Source organism: Aedes albopictus, chromosome 3, assembly GCF_035046485.1.
Source record: "Aedes albopictus strain Foshan chromosome 3, AalbF5, whole genome shotgun sequence".
NCBI classification, from domain to species: domain Eukaryota; kingdom Metazoa; phylum Arthropoda; class Insecta; order Diptera; family Culicidae; genus Aedes; species Aedes albopictus.
Genome location: NC_085138.1, coordinates 28,754,703 through 28,760,702, shown reverse-complemented (window position 1 = coordinate 28,760,702; position 6,000 = coordinate 28,754,703). Strand labels below are relative to the sequence as shown.

At 43.1% G+C, this 6,000-nt stretch overlaps 1 protein-coding gene across 1 annotated transcript in view; it reads left to right on the top strand.

The window, feature by feature from the left end:
• The first annotated feature begins 364 nt into the window (after positions 1–364).
• LOC109426169 (forkhead box protein O3) overlaps positions 365–6,000 on the top strand; it is a 200,144-nt gene continuing 194,508 nt past the window's right edge. Inside the window, exon 1 of the mRNA XM_062856418.1 lies at positions 365–391. The gene's annotated coding sequence lies outside the window, so the exon portion shown is untranslated. The remainder of the gene's footprint in view (positions 392–6,000) is intronic.

Below are 6,000 nucleotides of genomic sequence, written 5' to 3'. Positions count from 1 at the left end.
GGTGAAGCGCCGCCCATGGATGTAAAATGCATTTATGCGGGAAGTTAGATAAAGTGAAGAATTGCAGGAAGCATTAAATTAAAAGCCAACTCTAAAAATGCAAAGAGCGAAATTGTAGATACTAGCCGGGCAGAGGGAAGGTAAGATGGCTTGGCTTGCTACGATGCGATGCGATGATTGGTTGCGTACAGGAGTTGACGAGAATACATGAGGGTTGCTTGTTGCTACACAACACACGTGGTATAAATTGATCACCGGAAAGATGTCATTTGAAACTTTTACACTATTACTACAAATGCCATGATCTTTTGTTATTATACTATTATAATAAGATTAATTTAGCAACTTTGTTTATTTTTTATTCCAGGTACTGACGCTGCGTTGAAATCAGGTACGTGATTCAAGTCAATTTTAAAGAGTTCATTGACGAGTTCTGAATCTTGACTTTCTTAGAATTCTATGGTTTCTAAAAAGTTTTGATTTCTGCCCCAAATGTTTTCGTTTGTATGGACTTATCCACCGATGAACCGAATTCATCGCGATCCGAGAATTTTGACACTAGAGTGGGGCCATTCCCAATCAGAATCGTTCAATTCTAATTGGAGTGTCCCCGCTCTAGTGTCAAAATTCTCGGGCCGCGATGAATTCGATTCATCGGTGGATAAGTCCATACATTGAAAAACAAGAAAACTCAAATTTGAGAATTTTTAAACTTATTTTTGAGTTCTTTTTTGCATCCTCTTTCATTCGCTCTCTTTGTTGTTGTCAAAGAGTGAATAGCAAAACAACCCAACTTTGAGAGTTCGATGCGGGAAGCCAAAATTGAGTAAGTGACATAGAACCGGAAGTTGAGTAAAATTACCTGACGGTTGAGTAAAAAAAACTTCGACTTTAGGTACTTTGGTCGAATACGCCTAAATGCAAACTACCTACCTCAACATCAACTCCATCAACTCAAAATTGGCTTCCCGCACGCAACCTCGAAGTTGGGTGGATTGAACTCACTTTTGGGTACTTTTGTTTCTCCGTGTAGACGAGAGCATCGATGAACTGTATTCATCGCGGTCCGAGAATTTTGACACTAGAGCGGGGCCGCTTCCAATCAGAAGTGCACGATTTCCAATCAGAATTGAACAATTAAACACTAGCGGGGTCGCTTCCAATCAGAAGTGAATGATTTCCAATCAGAATTGAACGCACGCAACCTCGAAGTTGGGTGGATTGAACTCACTTTTGGGTACTTTTGTTTCTCCGTGTAGACGAGAGCATCGATGAACTGTATTCATCGCGGTCCGAGAATTTTGACACTAGAGCGGGGCCGTTTCCAATCAGAATTGAACGATTTTCAATCAGAATTGAACGATTCTGTTTGGGAATGGCCCCGCTCTAGTGTAAAAATCCTTGGACCGCGATGAATTCGGTTCATCGGTGGATAAGTCCATGCATATTTCCATAGGCTAGGGAAAGTGGTTTACCTAGGATGAAACAAATGTCAAATCCACTTTTTCTTTTCATAGAGGCCTATGAAAAGAAAAAGTGTTTTGACATTTGGTTAATCCAAGGGCGCTCCCCTATGGATCAATGCACGTGTTCAGCGGTATCATGTTATCTACGTGACCATGGAAACAAGTTCATTTTTTTTTCTTTGCTGTGTCTCTTGCAGACGGCTAAGACCGGTCACGGTTCATCTCGCCCGACAAGTTTTCCGTAAACATGATGGACTTATCTACCGATGAACAAAATTCACTCGGTCCGAGAATGTTGACACAAGACCACAAGAGTGATGCCATTTCCAATCAGAATCGTCCAATTCTGATTGGAAACCGCACCGTTTTAGTATCAAAATACTCGGACCAAGTGATTTTGTTCATCGGTGGACAAGTCCATTCAAGCGTCAAATGAGTCAAAATTTTCTAACAGAGTGAATTTAGTTAACTGGTGGATCAATATATTTAAGACGTGTGCAGTGCACTGTGAGTGCCGTGTTCACTCGCCCGAGAATTGTTACGTACTGTGGGGTACTCGTTCAAAAAATGCTATACATTGCTTTATTTACCCAGTGATAATGTGGACAAGTACATTAGCTATTTGTTTGCCATTCTATAAATGTAAATTAATGATAAAACGATACTTTTTATAAATGAATTTGAAAAACGCATAATCCACAGCTAAACCACAGAGAACAGGCATCCAAGTTCAGTTCCAAAATTGTGCCAAGTTCCTATGCCGCTGTCAGTGATGAATAAAAAGCTTATCTAGATATGCATATTCACCAGTGACTGTAGCAACATGCTGTTTAAGTGACGCTAGTGTTCTCAATTCTAAAAATATTTGACTTCTTAAACAGCGTTCGAAATAAAATTTGTTCTAGCTTCTGTTCTCTGTGCCTAAACTATATAGACGTTCGTTGCCACACTCGTCTATGGACTTATCCATTGGGCAACCGGTTCATTCGGTCTGAACATTTTGACGCTAGATCAGTGCCATTTCCAATCAGAATCTTCCAATTCTAATTGGAAGCGGCCCTGCTTTAGTGCCAAAATTGTCGGACAGAATGAATTCGGTTCATCGGTGGATAAATCCATTGCTTCGCCTTCACACAGATAGACGAGTGCACCGATGAACTGAATTCATCGCGGTCCGAGAATTTGGCACTAGAGCGGGGCTGCTTCCAATCAGAAGTGAACGATTTCCAATTAGTATTGAACAATTCTGATTGGGAACGGCCCCGCTCTAGTGTCAAAATTCTCGGACCTCGATGAATTCAGTTCATCGGTGCACTCGTCTATTAGGCTGTGATTCATTCTGCTGTCGTTTCCTACTTCGCTCGGCAAAGAATGAGTGCACTGAGCAGAATGAAAGTTCTCCAAGCTATTGATTGACTGGGAAGAAGGGAACTCGTTTCTGATTGTATTCATGTGGATGTGAGCGAGAGAAACGCCGTAAGTGAGTGAGTGAGTGTTTCCCATGCTTGGATCAGATATTCCTAAGCATAGGGTGCGCCTTACAGACGTGTTTCAGGTGCACTTCAAAGGATTACAGGGAATTTTTAAAAGCTTTCCGGAGATTCCAGGGTGGTTTCAGAGGGATTTTAGATTTATTTTAGGGGAGCTTTAAAAGCTCTTCCAGGGACATTTCAAGGGGCTAAAGGGAGTTTCAGAGGGATTTAGGGAGCTCCAGAGCCGCACATAAAATTATAATGAATCTTGTGAGACCCTCACGAACGCTCCTTAAATCCCCTAAAATGTTGGAAACGCCCTGAAACGTTCTTAAATGCCTAGCAACGGTCTTAAAACTCTCTGAACTTTTTTGAAACTATCTGAAATGTCCTAAAGCCGCACTGAGTCCTCTTTTGAAACCCCTGAAACCTTCTAATTCGCCCTCAAACGTTTCATAAAAATCTCTTGAAAACCTCTGAGACGCACCTGAATATTCCTGAGACTCTCTGAAACGCTCCTGAAAACCTTGTGAGACCCCCTAAACACCCATGGAACCCTTGGAAGCCCATCCGAACGCCCCACCTAAAATGCCCCTAAATCATCCTCAGATAACTCGACACGTGCCTAATTCCCTTTGAGATCTTCTGAAACAACCTACGATACCATTAAATGCTCATGAAAAGCCCTCAGTTCCCACTGAGACTGAAACGGCCCTGAGACCCTCTCAAAAGCCCTGAAACGTATAAAGACGTCCTCTCGGACGTCCTCAAAACCCCTGAAAGTTCTATGAAACACCATGAACTATCCTGAAACCCCCTGGAATGCACTGAAACTTTACTGAAAACACTTATGAAACCGCCAAATCTTTGCTACATACAGAATCAGATTCAAACGTGCCATCTCCTGGAATGTCCCTGAGTACCCGGAAACTCCCCCGAAACCTCCTGAAGTCCCTGGGGCCCTCTGGAACGCCCCTGAAGACAATCCATATCGCCCTGAGATCCGCTGAAATAGCATAGCATAGCATAGCATAGCCGAACGTACACATCCTGGAGTGGCTGTCGATAGAGACGTTTAATGCGCCAGAAAAGTTGCCTGGGACTTGACAAACCTTTCATTTAACGAACTTTCGACACCTGGCCAAGTCCTTACGATCAGCGGGGATGGGGAGGAAATGTTGATTAGATATCTACTCAGAATATGTCCAAGAACTTGGCCCACTTCATAGATATCTGGAGTTGGAAATTGGATAGGGTTTATTTGGATTGGATGCTTTCCTTGGTGAAAAAGCGTATGATAAATTGTCATGGTTTAATCATTTACCTGGTTACCACATTATTAGACTGATCCTCGCCCTGAGATCCGCTGAAATGCCCCTTTAATCCGTCTCTTCAGACCAATTTTGAAATACTACGAAACTCCTTAAATGTCCTTCGAAAGCCTTCTAAGGCGCCTTAGCACACCTCTGAAACCCCCTAAAATTACCTAGGTTACTCTGAAACATCGTTTAAGACGTCTTTAATCACACTGTGAACCCCTAAATCGGCCCTGGTAACCCTTGAAACGGCCTTGAAAACACCCTCAAAACCCCAGAAAACCCTCTGAAACGCCGTGAAATGCCTCTAGAGGCTATTCCGAACACCCGTGAAGTTTCCTGAAACTTCCTAGGATAGCCGTAAACATCTATGAAAAGTCCTTTCATGCTACTGAGATCCTCTAAAACGGCCCTGAGGTCCACTGGAACACCCTTAAAAACTCCCTGAGCCCCGTTGAGACTCAAAGAAACTCTCTGTATCGTTCTTAAAACCCTCAGAAACGGCCACAAAACCTAAACCTCCTAAACCTACTGAAAGTTCCAGGAAATACGCCGGACCATTCCATAAATTCCATGGAATGCACTGTTACTTCACTGAATCCTCTTAAAAAAAACATTGAAATGTTCTGAATCGCCCTCAAATGTCTCTTGAAAATCTACTGAAAGATCCTGAAATGCTCCTTAAGTCTCGCAGAATCTTTGGAATGCCCCTGAACCGGTGCGGTGTGAAGAATTAGCAGTAAGTTATAATTCGCGAAAAAAAAACCTGTAGCCCTCGCCCTGAGATCTGCTGAAACGCCTATGAAGCGCCTTTAAAGGACCACTTTGAAACAATCTCTGAAACGCCTTAAATGCTTTTAAAGCTTTCTCAGATCACACGACACGTTCATGAAACCCTTTGAGACCCTACTAAATCTACTGCGATACTTTGAAACACCCCTGGAGACTTCCTTTAATCACAGTGGGGTTCCCTGAAACGCCCTAAAATGCATAAGGACGCTCTCAAAATCCCCCGAAAGTTCTATAAATCCTGCTGAACCACATTGAAATCCCCTGGAACGCACTGAAACCCATTTTTAAAACCTCCAAACTCTCGGAAACCTCATGAATCACCCTAAAACGTTCTATGTAAATCTCCTGAAAGCCCCAGAAATGCCCCCTGAATCCTCCTGAGACCTCATAAAACTCAACTGAAACAAACTGAAACTCCCTTGAGGTCCCTCAGACCACCTGGAACCTTTAAGGCGTCAATTCCTCTGTAACGCCCCTGAAAGCGGTGTGGAGAATTATCATCACTGCAAACCGTTCTTAGACCTGTTAAAACACCCCTAAAACCCTCTGAAATGCCTCTAAAGATACACTTTGAAACAATCTCTGGAACGCTCTTGGGAACGCTTTCTCAGATCACACGACATGACCATGAAACCTTCTGAGACGTGGGGCCCCCCAAATCTACTAGGATACCCTGAAACTCCCCTGAACACTGTGATCCCCTGAAACGGCCCTGAGGCCCCCAGGAACGTGCTTGAATACACCCTGAATCCCCATATAGCCATAGAACCGACAAACAGACATAGTACTTAGAAGACATTTATTTCAAAAACATCGCTATGAAGCGCCTTATGAGACGCTTATCCTTGGAACCTCCTGAAAACCACTGAAACTCTAAGAGAACCCCTGAAACGCCCCTAAACTCCATCAAATCTCTTATAACCCCCTGAATTCCCCCTGTAACCTTCACAAACG